Raw genomic sequence first — 18651 nt, forward strand, 5'->3', positions numbered from 1 at the left:
GCAACCTTTGTCAAATCGTGTGCGGTTTAATTGCGATTAAATTGCAATTAATCGTGCAGCCCTACTTCAGCCCCTGCCTCGACAGGATGTCCTATATTGAGGTGTCCTGGGATGTAAACTGCCCTAGGGAGAGCAGTTTGCTATTTGCCCAGAGCAGGATCTGCTGCGTCAGCCTGAAAAGGGCACAAACGCAGCCCACCCTGGTGATTTATGTAGGCGACCACCAAGGTGTTGTCCGACTGCACCAGCACAGGGTAGCCCCTGAAATCTGGGAGGAGGTGTCTTAGAGCTAGAAAGACAGTCCTTTAGAGTGAGTGAGACCTGTGAGTGAGGCTTCCATCTTGATGATCTTGCGAAACAACACACCCCTAGGGAGGGACCCTAGATTAGAAACCAGGGACTCCTCCATGTAGAAAAGGCACAAGTGCTCAGCACGTGGCCCTTACCATAAACATGGGTTTTAGTAGGGAAAGAAACCCTTTGTATTTGAGCCACCACTGGAAGGGCCTCATGTGCAGCAAGTCTAATAGTATTGCCTTGGCCACTGCAGCCATAAGACCCGGCGGTACCTGGCATCGCCGAACGGAAATCTCCTGGCCTATCCTAAAAGACTGTCTACCATGATGAGAGCCAAGGACAATCTCTATGCCAAAAACGCCATCTCTTGTCACTGGTCTAGAATGAGCCAGTCGTCTATGTAATTTAGTGGACGGATGAACTGGAGTCGCAAAGAAGCTAGAGCCGGATCCATGCACTTGGTGAAAGTTTGAGGAGACAAGGCTAGGCTGAATGGAAGAACCCGATACTGGTAGCTTCGCCCCCTAAAGCGAACCTCAGGAACTTCCTTGTATAGGCAGAATCTCTATGTGAAAGTATGCATCCTTCAAGACTACCATGACAAACCAATACTGAATTTGAGACACTTCAAACTTTAATGTCAACATCATGAATCTGTAAGTCCGCAGAGTACAGTTCAAAAGACGAAGAATAGGATGCAACCCCCCACCTTTTTCAGGTACCAAAAAGTACCTGCTGTAAAATCCTGAGTCTCACTGGGATATGCTTGATGGGCCCTTTCCCCAGGAGAAACTCAATTTCCAGCGTGACCAACAGAACTTGATCTGGCTTCACCATAGTGGGGGACGATTTAATTGAATTATGTAACCACTCTCTATTGTTCAAAGAACCCAAGGAGAGAAGATGGGCAGAAGTTTCCAGAATGCAAAACTCTCTGAAAGAGGAACAAGTTTTACACTTTCATTTATAGGGGAAGGGGAACCAACTCATTGCCCTGACACAGCTCACTGACAGGAGCCAACAGAGTTGAAAGAACATTGTTCATGAGTGGAGACCGGGCAGAAACCCTGCTAGGAACTGCCGCTCCCCGAAGCACCAGAGGTGGCGGGGGTAGTGGGGTGATTCCTAGAAGAGAATGGGAGAGAGAGGAGGCTTGATGACAAATTACCCCCTTCTCTCCCCCTAGGACCCAGCCAAAATGGGCATCTTATCTCAGGCCCACTTGGGTCAGCTAAGTATGTCCCACATAGGTGAAAACAGGTGGGCTAACCCATGTGAGGACATAATTAGCTAGGCCACAGTTAAGTAGCCCATGTGGCCCCAAATATCAGCCCAAGTGCAACCCCTTTGGGCCCCATATGGGTGTGCTGGCTGGGGAGGCACCTGGCATCAGGACTTATTATTTTTAGCTGCACAAGCAGCAATAACTGCCCTGAGGTCAGGCTTGCTGCCTGCAGGCTAGGGTGTGATGCTCCGATCATTACGAAGGGGGAAACGGGGACCCACACTAACCTTCAGTTCCTCCCTCCTGGAAATGGGCACAGGACGGGAGGTAGAAGGGCCAGCCTGGTGGATCCAGCGAGGGATAAACAGCTGGAATACCTTTGACTCTTTCTTCACAGCCTGAAACCTGTTGACGACAGAGCTCACCGTTCGAGTAACGACTTTGAGTGGCTCCTACTAAGATTAAGCTTTTTTTGCGTCCTTGGCCAACGGCTTGGCTGATGCTATGGGAATGCCTTGAGAACACACACATGGCTCCGGCTCAAACTCAAGGCGTTCCATACGTCAACTCCATGGCATGGCGTCAATGTCCCCTTGAAAGTGAATGGCTTAGTCATTATTTTATCAGAAATACTAGAGAAAATGTCATAGCTTCCAAGGGGGTCCTTCAAATATTATCTTGGACATTGGAAATACTTGGAGTCCAAAAGGTTGAGAACAACTGTTCTAGAATGAGAATGTCCTCATCTCCAACCTACTAGCAAGTATAAAATCATGGTTGATAGCAGTGATGTAAACTAAAGCATATCTGCTATTTTAAAACAAAGTGACAAGCCCTCTTATATGTTCCACTCAAACCTACTCTTTCAATATGAAATATGTCACCACAGGCATTTGTTAAGTGATTTCATTGGGTCTTCAAGGTCACTATGAATTTTGTATGAAACCTTTTGAAATTTGTTAGCTTTCTTTTTACTTTTTATTTGTGAGTGTACCTCGTTTTCCCAAGTAGGCTCCTAGCTATACACTAAAGTTAAAAGACTGCTTTACCACAGGAATAAATATACGTCATTGCAAGATTAAAGTAGATGCTGGTTTATAATTAGCTCAGTCGCCCTCAGCAAGAGATCTCTAGTACATCTTTGCCATCTTGATGGAATGTGGATGTCAGCAGGGTTGGCTAGCATGAATTGAGCAACCTATCAGCTTTAAGAAGAGTAGATTATTCACACACTCACACCACCACCACCACCACCACAGCTAGAGCTGCAAAGAAATATTAATGGAATTAAAGTGCATTTTTACTTAAGTACAGATCCAAATAAAGAGTCAAGACTGAGACGCACAGCATGACAACAGGTTGCATTCACCACTCACAGCCTGACCAAAGCAAAGTGTCTGCAGAGGGCGATAACACGATACACTGACTACAGGAGCTCCCTCAGGCCCTGAGCTCCATCAGTCCCACTTATATTCTCTCCATTCCATGCACTTTCCATCCATAAGGATCTAACCTCTGTGCCGAGCGGCTCTTAATGAGCTAAAACATTCCTTCAATCATCTCGCAATCAGCCCAGTCAAGCCTCCTCATCCTGGCGCTGTCATGCTGCAGCGGTGGCCCCATTAAACCTCCCAGATGTCTCAGCCCCTCTGTTGATTCTAAATGAATTCATGCAATTACCAGAGTACCCCTTTGCGTCGACAAACATTTTTTGAAAGAGGGTTAGGGGAGGAGGAGAACTTGTTGTAGGACAGGGAGGAGGAAGGGGAAAAAAACACCAGCTCTGACATTTCAGGGAATTTCATAGGGATGGCTAATCGAAAGTGATCAGCGGAAGAGTTTAATATTTAACTAGTCAGCGACGCAGCCCAAAGTTTCTAATGAAATTATAACTCATGCTTGAAAAGCAAAAGTGCATGTGTTGTGGGAGCCTAAATTATTCAGCCGCCCCATATCTCTGCATTTCTGTTCACCCACAGACAAACGTGGCACTCACAAGCTTTTAAGAAAGGAGGCAGGCTGTGACGAATGGCATGATTCGAAACAAAAAGATTATATCTGATCCCAAATTAAAGTGACTTGCTGACTGAAGTATATCCAGGAACAACTTAATTGTGTTAATTAATTGATTTCCTCAACTAAGGGACACACGCACATGACAAAATCGCTAAGCATATGATCTAGCTACAATCTCACAAAGCCATTGTGCCCTTTCAGTACACCTATGACTTTTTATGTTTAAAAAAGTATTCTGTTATCAAAAAAGTACATTAATTAGCTCTTTTTGAGAAAGAGAGATGAGGGGCCCACAATATCTATGAGGGTCGGTAAAATATTTAGGGCGGCAGCATTCATATTAATGGTAACATTACACATACGTCTCGCAAAATTCAATTAGAATTCAACTCAACATCGATGTCAGGCGCTTGTCAGGCATATAAATGTGCCGTAGCTTCGGGTTATGGTGTCTATTTTCATACATTATTTTTCAGGTAGCTTAGCTTTCGGCCACTCAACCACCCTTGCGGCGTTATTCCAACAGAAAAAAGAATTACATACTTGATGGGGACTAATTAGATCAGCCCTCACCTGTGAGTCCTCCAGGCTGTTGTATCCTGACTTCCCTAAGGTTAATGTGCACCAACTTTTTAAAGGAGCACTGGCTTTTTATACTTTAACTACTACACTTTATGTGCTTTGAAGCAGAGAGAAAAGCAGTTTTTTTTCTTTTCACGAATCAGTGCAAAAGAGCATTCAAGTGTCCAAATGTGGTTTAAACCACTAAAAACAAATGTAACTTCAAGGGCATCTTTAGCTCCATGTTTGCCTTTACCTTTCTAGTAACTGTTTTGACATTAATATCTCATTCATCTCTTTTTAAGGAGTTGGATATTGGATGGACGTTTCGGTTCTGGATTAGGTTGATATGTTTGATATGTGTGTTACAAAATGGATTCAGTTCCCTCCAAAACTGAACCTTTATTTTCATTCACTTTCGTTCTTCTGTGGAACACAAAAGAGAAAAAATTCTCAAGAACAGGTTTTCGTCAATACAGTGAAAGCAAATGGTGTCCAAAACTAAATTGGACTAAATTTTGATGGCATGTACAAAAAGAAAAACTATTCCTTTAAAACCAAACATTAAAATGTGACTTGTGCTCTGCGGTCACACTCATTTAGTGCATTCAACTGTTAACTATGAAAAACATGACTTGAACAGATTTGGTTTGAAAGGTTTGTAATGATTTTTAAAGCTTTACAAGATGACTTTAAAGTGCATTGCCAGCTACATTTCAGAAAGGACCCATAGTGTGATTCACATCAGTTTTCCTTCTCTGAAATAAAGGAACAAACTGCTCGCTGTCAATTGCAAAGAGAATCTGAAGCTTTATCAATCTTGGTTTTTCTTTTAATCTGGTGAGATTTTTATTCTTTATTTCTAATAAGTATTTAGCTTTGTGTCATTTTGAACCTCATAAAACTAATATTAAGTCATAAATGCAGGACCACAGAGAAGCCAGCAGACCAGGGGGCCACACATCGATTTATGAGGGCACATTTGATACTCGCTAAGTTTCTAATTGTTCCGATGCTGAGAGAAAAAAGAATACCTTTCAAGAAGCTTCTGTTTCATGCACACTGATTAAAGAATGTGTGAGACTTCAGTGACATGGCGGGTATTATTAATTCATTGCAAACAGTGGAATTTGGGTGTGTTACTTTGAAAAATGTTCAAAACTGCTGGCCTGTAATAAAAAAGCAGCTAGTAAAAAAAAAAAAAAAAAAAAAAAAAATCTAACTCATTAACATTTCATTGGCGAATTCTCTTTCATATGAAATATCCCCAATATACGGCTGTCACAATCAATCAGGTGTCCAGAAAAGAGAGTCTGACAAGCGAAAAAAGGGATGGGGAATATGTCAACGGTGGCACTCGCTGTTTCTTCTCTCTGTCATGTTGCCAAAGCCCAATGTTAAGCAGACACCACAGCCAAAAGGAAAAGTGAAGCTTGAGATTCTGACAAAAAAGAAAGAAAAGAAAAAAGTTCATGCCATCCTTCCCATGACAGAAGTCTCCAGCTAAGGTTATGTTATCTTTAGAGGCAAGAGAATAGTTCAAAAGCAAGGATTTCTCTCGCATTGAGATCTTTTGGGATGTGTTTGGCAAGAAAACCACTTGGCTCATAATTGTGTAATCGTATGCTTAGTCCCCTGCTCCCGCCTGAATTCTCTTAGTTTCACCTTGAACTCAACTCTTGAAAGAGCAAGTACAGAAGCAAAGGCGAGATAAGGAGGAATTTAGGGGGAAATGTGCATGTGATGCTGCCCCTGGGCAGAATTCGGTACTTATAAAAATCTAAAAGAATCGCAGATTGAAATCCATCAAATTTCAGGACTTCAACTGAGAGAGTTTACTTAATTACCCTGATGATGAAAAGTTGATTAGACTTAAGTTCAATCTTATCCATCCTCATCAGGATGATTAGGAAATGGCAGCAGGTAGGAGCTGTTTCTTCTTGAACGTATGAACTCCATTTTGACACTTTGTGGGTAATTTCTGGTCTAATCTGTGGTTATGTGTAAAGTGGAGAACATACATTAGGTTGTAAAAAATACAACTAGTCCAAATGGTAAAGTACAGGCTTTTCTTCACCCTCTGCCCTCTTTTTCCATCTCATTCTCTTCTGTATTTCTTTTTAACATGCTAGGGCCATTATAAGGCCATAAAGTTAGAGTGACCTACAGTTTCCATGGTCATTCTGAACTCAGTCTAAAATAGGAACATTAAAGGGATATTTTAAGCAAAAACAGTTTTGTTACCATTAACGTACTTTGTAAAACACACACACACACACAAACAAAAACCAAAAACAAAACATTTTGATGACAGAATTTTCAGTTCTGGGTGAGTTATATCCTTTAAAATTAGAAACAAATAAATGTGTAACCCACAAACTTTAAAAACATCAGAAATTGAAAGGAATTTATTCTCTTTTCTCTTTTGATTTTAAAGGATTAGTTCACCCAAAAATGAAATTTCTGTCATTAAGTACTCATGTCGTTCAGAACACAAATTAAGATATTTTTGATGAAATCCATGTTTATATTTAAACTTTTTTTATCCCCAATAGAAAGCAATGTGCTGCTCATGTGAACAGCATTGGCCAATACTGAGCCTGCGTTCAGACATAAACACTGAAGCGCTGAACTGCGTCAACAAGTCTCACAGGGTAGAGAAGAATTTGTTGAATAAAGTCATTATTTTTGTTTTGTTTTTGCACGCAAAAAAGTATTCTTTTCGCTTCATAACATTGAGGTTGAACCACTGTAGTCACGCTGACTATTTTAACAATGTCTTTAGTACTTTCCTAGACCTTGAATGACGGTAATTACGTTGCTTTCTATTGGGGATAAAAATCCTCTTGGATTTCATCAAAAATATCTTAATTTGTGTTCCGAAGATCTTACGGGTGTGGAACGGCATGAGGGTGAGTAATTAACGACAGATTAATTTTCATTTTTGAGTGAACTAACCCTTTAAGTTTTTACTTTTGGTATGAACTTATGTCTATCTAAATCTCCATCCTCTGACCTTAACTAAAGAAGTAGAGGTGTAGAAGCAGGTATCAAGCGTGCACCAGGAAGTTGATACACTCTCATACCCAGTGGGCAAGTATTATTCCTACTGTATATCATTATGGGTGAGTTGTCCTAATTAGCGCAAGGGCAGAATAATGAATACAGCTCCATTAATCAAAAGGTAATATATGTAAAAGCAGTACTTTTGGCCTTGGGAGAAGCAGCTAAAGGTAGACAAGGAGAATAAAATCAAAGGAGGAAAAAAAAATGTTCCTCCAGCAGTGAATATTGCTTTAATATTCATTTATACACCATTTCTTGTATTGAATACACACAGCTTACTCTGTGCTGCTTCATTAGGTCATAAGCAAAATAGAAAAAGTAAACGGAGTATAAAACAAGAGCTCTTTGCTCACCACTCTAATATATACCTCAGTTCAGAAGATTTAAATGTAGGATTGTTTCAAAAGTAGGACGTCTCAAAGAATATACATTACTGTTTAAAATTTTGGGTCGCATTTTATAATTTAAAATAACTGTTTTCTATTTTAATATATTTTAAAAATTATTCCTGTGATGGCAAAGCTGAATTTTCAGCATCATAACTACAGGCTTCAGTGTCACATAATCCTTCAGAAATAATTTTAATATGCTGATTTGCTGCTCAAGAAACACTTCCTAATGTTATCAATGTTGAAAACAGTTCAAGATCCTTTGATAAATAGAAAGTTCAAATGTAAAGCATTTATTATTTTGAAAAATAATGTTTTGGAACAACGCATCCTTGCTGAATAAAATTATTAATTTCTGTAAAGCTTTTTAATGTAGCTTAATTAAATAATTTTATTCAAATCCTTTGTTTGTTTTTTTTCTGTCTTTTTATTTTGCCAGCATTATCAAGATATAAATTATCACTGTGTATGAAAATGGATGTGTTAGATGTTCTTAATAAACAGGTTTATTTTTTCCAAAGTGCAAGGCATCAGACTTCAAATTATGATGTGTTTAATCAAATTATATGTATTTAATTTTCCTGATTAGCTTGCAATAAAGTGGCAACACATCTTGTTGAAGTTTTATTTTACCTTTGGTCGTAAGTGGTTTGTTACCTGTATGCTTTTCATGCTCTGCTGACTGTTGTTGTGTCGGAGATGACTATCCGTTTTAAGGCCATGAAAAATTGTTGTTGTCAGAGTAAGTTATTATACTATATTATATTATGCATTTTTGAGTGTCCAGATGCTTTTTGGGGCAACTCTACATATGTATCTATATATTGTCTGATGTTTCCGCCTCTGCAAAAGCTTAATTCAAAAGAAAGAAACGACTTGCAGTTGTACCAGAATCCTTAGCTCAGCCCATAAGTCTCTCGTGCTGTCACTTAGCTCGCGATTACAGTAGGTGTAGCGCACAGGACAATGCCTCAAATGTAAGCATCAACCAGAAGTGTCTCTATGTAGGTCATGAGGCGCAGATGGAGGCAGATGACACAGTGATGGTGGCGGGTAGAAATGTTTGAGAAAGCACTCAAGTGATCTCATTTTCTGTGGCTGCCACAACAATCTTTGCTACAGACTGCTGATTCCTCTAGTCTCCCTTTTTTGATACATTTGCACCTCCGAATCCAAAGTGAACATACTCGCACCCTCTCAGTGTCTTTCCATCTCTCTCTCCTTCACTCAATAGTACACATATACGTTATGCTGCTCTGACATGGATGGATGGTTTTAAAATGCTTCTATGGATATAAAAATAAACTTGTGCTGAGTGAAAGCTGCAAATGTTTTTATTTTAAAATGTAGACGGAGAGAGATGAGAGAGTTGAAGAACATAGCCACTGTTGGAAAAAAGTGGCATTAGGTTTTACCGTGAAGCTCAGAGCGCTTTTCAAAAAGTCAAATGAAGTTCATTAAAATGAAATTATGTTTATGTGTATATATTGTACATATACTCTTTCTCTCTCTCTCTCTCTCTCTCTCTCTCTAAATATAAATATAGTATACATAGGCTACATTTATTTTAAAAAGATTTAATTTAACATTTAATTGTCTAGTTTTTACTTCAAATGATCCAATTAATATTCCAAAGAATGATTTCAGTTAAGTTAAATTTAGACAAGAATTGTCAGCATTTCAAACCAACAGTGTCTTATCTCCATCATAGTAAAACATCATGCCATTTTGTTCTTAATTTCCTATTAGCAATTAAAAAACTGTTAAAATTGTTAAAATTGGTGATTCCAAATGTAAAACACTTCTTTAAAGAAAAAAAAGAAGGGAGATACTAATAATTTTTTTTTATCTGTGCGTGCACTGTAATACACTGAGACTATCTCCACATATGATCTTCAATATTCATATTATGGAAAAGGAAACAATGGAAAAGACAGAATGAGGCAAGTGGCTTGTGTTTCAACCTGACACCTCTCTCAGCACTTAAAAGACGACAGCCCTCTCCGCATCTATTTTCTTATTCTATCTTATCAGTTACATTTAACGCCTTAACGAGAGGAGAAGTCGCACGTATCAAAGTAGCACTTTTGTCATATAGCATTAGAGTCCCTCTTTTCTCTTTTGGTTATTTTCCCCCTGATCACAGATTGTTTTCCAGCAGGTAGAATGAAAGACACTGATTAAAATATGAAAGGTGCATGCTTTGTGCTTGCTGACGGCTAATTTCTAAAAAGTGCGCCACCTTCTCTCTCATTTATACATGCTTGCCATTTTCCCTTCTCTTTCACTGCTTTCCCCCCTACAAGCTGGCAGTCCCCCTAATTTAACCTGAATATATCTATCTGACTATGATAGATAGATAGATATATAGATAGATAGAGAGTTCCACAGGCTACTTGGGTAATTAGCAGCCATCACTTTTACGTATGTCTCGGAAAGAAGAATCATTACTAAAAAGGAAATAAAGTCATACAAATTGGAAAAATCTATCAGGTCAGTAGACTAATTTCTGTTGTTCTTTGTTTTTCTTATATTTTCCCAGTAAGCTCATAGTCTGCGTTCGTTTCTTTGCCACTCAACTACTGTGAAACAAAGGTCAGAAGGGCACTACATGAGGTGACTGGCGCGAAAGGTTGCCGCGCATGGGAGCGTGACGTCATTGAACCTTTTTTAATTCCCACATAATCGAGTTATGACCGTATTTAAAAGTTTATATACGCTAACAAATAAAAACTAACAATCTCTGTCTGTGCGAGAGCATGTGTATTCTTGGTATAGTCTTACCTGAATGTTTCCTGAGTTTGAGCCAGTTGTTTTATTTATTTATTTTTTAAGTTAAACATTAATAAACACATATAAATCTTAAATGGTCACATGTGGCTCTTTCTACAACTTACCATTGTTCCGCTGTCAAACATTCGGTCCCACAGTCAATGCCTGTGCTGTTCCGTAACAGTTCGCTAGATGGGGCTATAAGTCTTTAATTGTTGCTGAAGGAATTCATCAAAGGAAGTATAAACGTATCAATACCTTAATTCCTGGTCATATAAAATTTCCAGCCTTTCCACTAGTTCGTTATTAGTTCCATATGGTTGGAAACTACAGCTTTTTTTTAAGCAATGATAAATGTTTTTACTCTTAAGTGGTTTCTGTTTACTGGGGATAGGATGGCTGCAGGGTGCAGTAAGTGACACACACACACACACACACACCAAAAAAAAAAAAAAACAATAAAAGGGGGCAATTGCTAATAGGTCAAAGGATTAGATCACAGTCTTTATCTAAAAGTAAAACAGCAGCATGCCATCAAAACACAGCTGATCCTGAGGTAAAGTTAATATCTTTATATAATATTTTCTTTGGCAATACAAATTAAAAAAGGTGAAAATATAACTTTTTTTCCCCCTCAAGTTTAACATGCATTTGTATTATTTGAGTCCCATTGTGTGAGAAAATAGCAATACATTAATTACGTATTTATGTTCCTGCCCATTTAAGGGTTGAATCATGTCCATTGCCACAAGTTCAGTTCTTTTTTTCTTTAAAAAACAAAACAAAACAAAAACAAACAAAAAAATTCCGTGCAGAACATAATGTGAATTATGTGTTGCTTTGCTTTTTTGCTCTCTCTCTCTTTCTCACACATATCATACGTACATGTAATCACTCAACAGATCACTTGGGGATGTTTTCACAGAGCACTTCACAGTAAGTAGAAGCTGTTGGTTGAAGGAAACGATAAGAGATCGATATGCATGCACAGTTCTATGCCTCAAAGGTGAATCCCAATGACTGGGTGAAATTAAACACATTCATTATACTGAGCATCAGAGAGGCTTATATCAAATACAATAAGAGAGGCAGAGACTAACAGATGTGAGAGGCTGTCCGCTGCAACTGAGGCCATCCTTCTCAATATATACAAAGGGGGGCATGCTTTATCTTCATCGATAGCCGATGTAAGCACATATATAGCACAACATACAGACATCTCATTCTTCACCATCACATATGCACAGCATAGATAGATAGATAGATAGATAGATAGACAGACAGATAGTCAGACGGACGGACGGACGGACGGACGGACGGACGGACGGACGATAGATAGATAGATAGATAGATAGATAGATAGATAGATAGATAGATAGATAGATAGATAGATAGATAGATAGATAGATAGATAGATAGATAGATAGATAGATAGACAGACAGACAGACAGACAGACAGACAGACAGATAGATAGATAGATAGATAGATAGATAGATAGATAGATAGATAGATAGATAGATAGATAGATAGATAGACAGACAGACAGACAGATAGTCGGACGGACGGACGGACGGACGGACGGACGGACGATAGATAGATAGATAGATAGATAGATAGATAGATAGATAGATAGATAGATAGATAGATAGATAGATAGATAGATAGATAGATAGATAGATAGATAGACAGACAGACAGACAGACAGACAGATAGATAGATAGATAGATAGATAGACAGACAGACAGACAGACAGACAGACAGACAGACAGACAGACAGATAGATAGATAGATAGATAGATAGACAGATAGTCAGACGGACGGACGGACGATAGATAGATAGACCCTAATAACTACCGTGGCATATGTGTAAACAGCAACCTAGGTAAACTTTTCTGTAACATCCTAAACAGCAGACTAACTCATTTTCTCAGAGACAGAAATGTCCTAAGCAAGTGTCAAATTGGCTTCCAACCAAAATATCGCACATCAGACCATATATACACTCTCCATACCTTAATTGATAAGCAAATAAACCAAAACAAAAGCAAAATTTTCTCATGCTTTGTTGACTTCAAAAAAGCTTTCGACTCCATTTGGCATGAAGGTCTTTTTCTTCAATTAATCCAGTGCGGTATCGGAGGAAAAACATATGACATCATCAAATCAATGTACACAAACAACAAATTTGCTGTTAAAATTAGTAACAAACACACAGAATTCCTCCCTCAGTGTCGTGGAGTGAGACAGGGCTGTAGCTTAAGTCCTGCACTGTTCAATATATACATAAATGAGTTAGTGAGGGCTCTGGATCAGTCTGCAGCACCTGGTCTTACTCTACTAGACACTGAAGTCAAATGTCTCCTGTTTGCTGATGATCTGGTGCTGCTGTCTCCCACTAAAGAGGGTCTACAGCAGCATCTAGACCTCCTGCACAGCTTCTGTCAGTCATGGGCCCTATCAGTTAACCCCAAAAAGACAAAAATAATGATTTTCCGAAAAAGACCCAGCCGCCAAGACCAACATCATAGTTTTAAATTAGACAACATGCTCCTTGAGCACACGCAGAACTACACTTACCTTGGCATAAATATTAGTAACACAGGGAACTTTAATAAAGCTGTTAACGACCTGAAAGACAAGGCACGGAGAGCTTTTTACGCTATTAAGAGAAATATTAAAATTGACATCCCAATCAGAATCTGGATAAAAATAATCAAATCAGTAATAGAGCCCATCGCGCTCTATGGATGTGAAGTGTGGGGCCCACTCACAAACCAAGAGTTCACTAAATGGACAAACACCCAATAGAGACTCTGCAGACCGAACTATGCAAAGTTTTGCTCCGAGTACAGCACAAAACCCCAAATAATGCCTGCAGAGCAGAATTAGGATTATACCCACTTATAATCACAATTCAAAAAAGGGCCATTAAATTCCATACCCACCTAAAAAATAGTGATAAACAGACCCTCCATCACAAAGCCCTGAACTACCAAGAGCTGACACCAGGAAGAAACGCCCTCGGCAAATTGGTCTTGGAGTTGACTACACAAACCACAACATGTCTGACTGAAAATAAAAACTTAGCCAGACCAAACCAAATAATTAAAACACAAAAAGAAAAATACCTAAAACATTGGACAGATGCAACAGCCCTACAAAGTAAATTGGTATGCTATTTGGCCCTAAACAGAAAATATGAATTGGCAGGATACCTCAGTACAGTGAGTGACCCTAAACTGAGAAAAGTCCTGAGCATGTACAGACTCAGTGAACACAATCTCATCATAGAGACAGGCAGACACAGACAGACCTGGCTACCACAGGAAGAGCGGCTGTGTCCCCACTGCACAGAGAATGAAGTGGAAACAGAACTGCACTTTCTAACATCCTGCCCTAAATATGCACAAATTAGGGACACTTTCTATCCCCATTTTACAACTCACCACAAAGACTTCCAACAGAAACCAAATGTGGACAAACTCCCATACCTGCTAGGAGAAAGCCCAGCAAGCTCAAACCTGGCCGCCAGGTATGTGAGGTCCTGTCACCAGGAAAGAGCCTCCAGCGGGACAGAACTACCAACACACTCACTAAATGCCTAGAGACACTTCTATAAATATTGTAAGATTTAACATTTTTATTGCAATTTTATTATTATTATTGCTATTTTATTGCTAGATTTTTTTTTTTTCTTCATTATTATTATTTTATTTATTTATTTTTACTGTACAGTGTTATTAATGCTTTGGCAATGTAAATATTTCTTTCTCCATGCCAATAAAGCTATTTTGAATTTGAATTTAGTCAGACGGATGGACGGACGATAGATAGATAGATAGATAGATAGATAGACAGACAGACAGACAGACAGACAGATGACAGACAGATAGTCAGATGGACGGACGGACGGACGGACGGACGGACGATAGATAGATAGATAGATAGATAGATAGATAGATAGATAGATAGATAGATAGATAGATAGATAGATAGATAGATAGATAGATAGATAGACAGACAGACAGACAGATAGATAGATAGATAGATAGATAGATAGATAGATAGATAGATAGATAGACAGATAGTCAGACGGACGGACGGACGGACGGACGGACGGACGGACGGACGGACGATAGATAGATAGATAGATAGATAGATAGATAGATAGATAGATAGATAGATAGACAGACAGACAGACAGATAGATGATAGATAGACAGACAGACAGACAGACAGATAGATAGATAGATAGATAGATAGATAGATAGACAGACAGTCAAACAGATAGATGATAGATAGACAGACAGACAGACAGACAGACAAACAGATAGATAGATAGATAGATAGACAGACAGACAAACAGATAGATGATAGATAGACAGACAGACACAGACAGACAGACAGACAGACAGACAGATAGATAGATAGACAGACAAACAGATAGATGATAGACAGACAGACAGACAGACAGATAGATAGATAGATAGATAGATAGATAGATAGATAGACAGACAGACAGACAGACAAACAGATAGATGATAGACAGACAGACAGACAGACAGACAGATAGATAGATAGATAGATAGATAGATAGATAGATAGATAGATAGATAGATAGATAGATAGATAGATAGATAGATAGATAGATAGATAGATAGATTCAAAGCTTTATATACAGTATATCAAGGCCTCCTTCTCTTCTCCTTTGAGACTGTCTGAATTCACTTGACTAGACAATAGAAATGTAATGGGTTTTAGGTTATGGTTTGCTCACCTTTCTTTAACCCTAAGGACATTTAATGGACTAGCACACTAAATTCTCTTTCTTACAGGTTATATAAGTTGAAAAGTTTTTCTTTATTTCAGAGAATCAAATCTCAATCAAAGGACGGCTGATTTTGAAAGACAACAACAAGCAGCGTCAAACTGCCCACCTGAGGAGGCATGAGCATATCCAAAGCTTGTGCAGACAGCCGTGTTACATAACTTAGTAGACTGAGTGCCCTCAACAGGCACTAATCTTCCTGAGCTCCTTTGCGCTCAATTGTGCGGTTTAGAAATCTGCTCTTTCCCTGCCAATAAAAACATTAATATATCTTAATAGCACTCTTGACCTTAACAGGTTCCTCAGTGACCATGACATTCCCAGCTACCCCCTTCATCAGTGACAACATATTGACTTACCGGCTTACAGTTGCTCCTTTTATGATCAGATTACTCCTAAACAAAATACCATTATGCCCAGCAGACTCATTTATGTTTTGATTATGTAAAAATTTTATTTACATTTCTGCAACGTTTTGTTTGGAAAATTAGCCAGTTCTGCAAACATTCCTTGTTAGCTTGAGGATATCTTGTCTGGAGTATTAAAGGGATATTTCACACAAAAATGAAAATTGTGTCATCAATCACTCACTATCATATTGTTCCAAACCCATAAGACTTTTGCTCATCTTTGAAATCCAAATAAAGGTATTTGAAATATTTTACTTGCATATCAAGCAAGCATGTTTGAGCTTCAATTTACTATAATTAATGTGCTGTATATGTGCATTGATCAGTGTTTACATGTGAATAAAAGCCTAAAAAAAAACTATTCATCATATAAAATGTTTGTAGCATTAAAGTTTTGGTTGCATCAACTTTCAATGGAGGGACAGAAATCTCTCAAGTTTCATTAAAAATATCTTCATTTATGTTTTGAAGATGAACAGAAGTCTTATGAGTTTGGAACAACATAAGGATGAGTAACTGATGACAGAATTTTAAATTTTGGTTAAACTAATTACTCACCCTCATGTAGTTCCACACCTGTAAGACCTTCGTTCATCTTCGGAACACAAATTAAGATATTTTTAATAAAATCCAATGGCTCAGTGAGGCCTCCATTGACAGCAAGATAATAAACACTTTCAGATGCCCAGAAAGCTACTAAAGACATATTTAAAACAGTTCATGTGACTACAGTGGTTCAACCTTAATGTTATGAAACGACGAGAATACTTTTTGTGCACCAAAAAAACAAAATAACGACTTTATTCAACAATATCTAGTGATGGGAGATTTCAAAACACTGTTTCATGACACTTGGAATCATTTGTTTCGAATCAGTGGTTCGGAGCGTGTATCAAACTGCCAAAGTCACGCCCCCCCCATGGTGAACCATTGGAATTTCGAAACGCTTATGACGTCACAAAGCCTCGTTTACTGAAATCACGTGACTTTGGCAGTTTGGCACGCTCCGAACCACCGATTCAAAACAAATGATTCGAAGTGTCATGAAGCAGTGTTTTGAAATCACCCATCACTAGATATTGTTGAATAAAGTCGTTATTTTGTTTTTTTGGTGCACAAAAAGTATTCTTGTCACTTTATAAGATAGAACCACTGTAGTCACATGTCTAAATATGTCTAGCTTTCAGGGCATCTGAAAGTGTTTATTAACTTGCTGGCAATGGAGGCCTCACTGAGCCATCGGATTTCATCAAAAATATCTTAATTTGTGTTCTGAAGATGAACGAAGGTCTTACAGGTGTGGAATGACATGAGGGTGAGTAATTAATGACAGAATTTTCATTTTTGGGTGAACTAACCCTTTAAAATGCTTCCTATCTGACAGTGCTGAGTCTGCTTTAACCCTTACTGTAGGAGGTGTTGTGGCTGATTTGGTGGACAGTGCGTTTGGCTAAGTTTGTGTTTTCACACTTAAGGAGTGTGTCACGCCCTTTGAGCAGTGAAAGACAGAGATCAGAGGTCAAACCCATTATGGAGTTAGAGAAGGACAGTGACATCCACTCGGCTAGGGATGACAAGGCCTTTGTTGCTATGGGAACAGAGGGTAAGAGGTCTGTCCTTGCTGAACTGTTCCCAGAGCCTGGGGACCTACAAACATGTAGTGGACCACATCCCCTGTCCTTTCAAAATCAAGCTGTCTTGTACTCTGATGGACGTTTTTGAATGTCAGCAAAGGTTTTGAGTACAGCCTGAACACTGTACTACCTTAGTCTCACTGGAACAAAAGAGATAGTTGGAGATTTTGGTTGAATTCTACATATAGGGATATACTTAACCTATATACATAACTAACCTGTGACAGCACAATAAAGGTCCACTGACAGGCAGATCTTGTTTTCTGTGTCTCAGTTTAGACATGGTGTAGGATCTGAGACATGGATTGAATCTGTATTACATGTGTAGTGGGCTGAAGTGTTAGTCTGGGCTCAGGCCATCAATTATGAATAGAGATATACAACCGAGGCTGCATGTCACTGGAGTTCTCCAAGAGGAAAACAGAAACACAAGTTAGCCATTCGCATAAATGGTTAGAAACACAACCGTCTAGGCACTGCTTTTGAGCTAAACTCTTCTTGGTTCCACTGTTTTTGCTTGAAATACTCACTGGTGATCTCCAGCTGATAGTAAAGACATATTATCTGATATCAATAACTTCATAGACGTCCCTGCTCTTAACACACAGTAACAATCCTATTTGAAGGGAGGAGAAAACAATATATTCCTGTGATCGAATTCACTCCTGTGTTTACTCATATATTTGTCTATTTTCACAAGCAGACATCTTCAGAACAACGCAGTAATAACATTATTTTTTATTCAAAACTCCAGTGTATTGCCCTCCAGAGACTAAAATGCAAACAGGCAAGGAAATGTTTATAGTTGTCCCTATCAAATATACCTATGCTGCAGAATAACAATAAGACCCACAGTACTATGGGTCGTTGAACATAAAGGAGGTTAACCTGCTCTTGAAGCTTTACCCAGGGGAATATACACTTCATGGGGTTATTTCACTTTGATTTTGATGCACTATTCATTTGTAAGATTTATATATATATATATATATATATATATATATATATACACACATCAGAATGGATATGGAAGTGTATACTACCATTCAAAAAATTTGGGTCGGTAAGATATTTTAATGGTTTTGAAAGAAGCTCACAAAGGCTGCATTTTTTTAATCAAACATGCAATAAAAACAGTAATATTATGAAATTTTTAAATATTTTTCTATTTTTTTTTTATATATATATATTTTAAAATGTAATTTATTCCTGTGATGCAAAGCTGAATTTTCAGCATCATTCCTCCAGTCTTCAGTGTCATATGATCCTTCAAAAATCATTTTAATATTTTGATCTGGTGCGTAAGAAACATTTATTATTATCAATGTTAATTAAACAATGATACATTTTTGTCAATGAAATGTATCAGAATACAAAAGAAACTGAATCAAATATATTTAAAAAAAACTGCATTTATTTTATATAGAAATGTAAATGTCGTCACTATCACAAT

This window comes from Megalobrama amblycephala, linkage group LG7, assembly GCF_018812025.1.
Source record: "Megalobrama amblycephala isolate DHTTF-2021 linkage group LG7, ASM1881202v1, whole genome shotgun sequence".
Lineage (NCBI taxonomy): Eukaryota > Metazoa > Chordata > Actinopteri > Cypriniformes > Xenocyprididae > Megalobrama > Megalobrama amblycephala.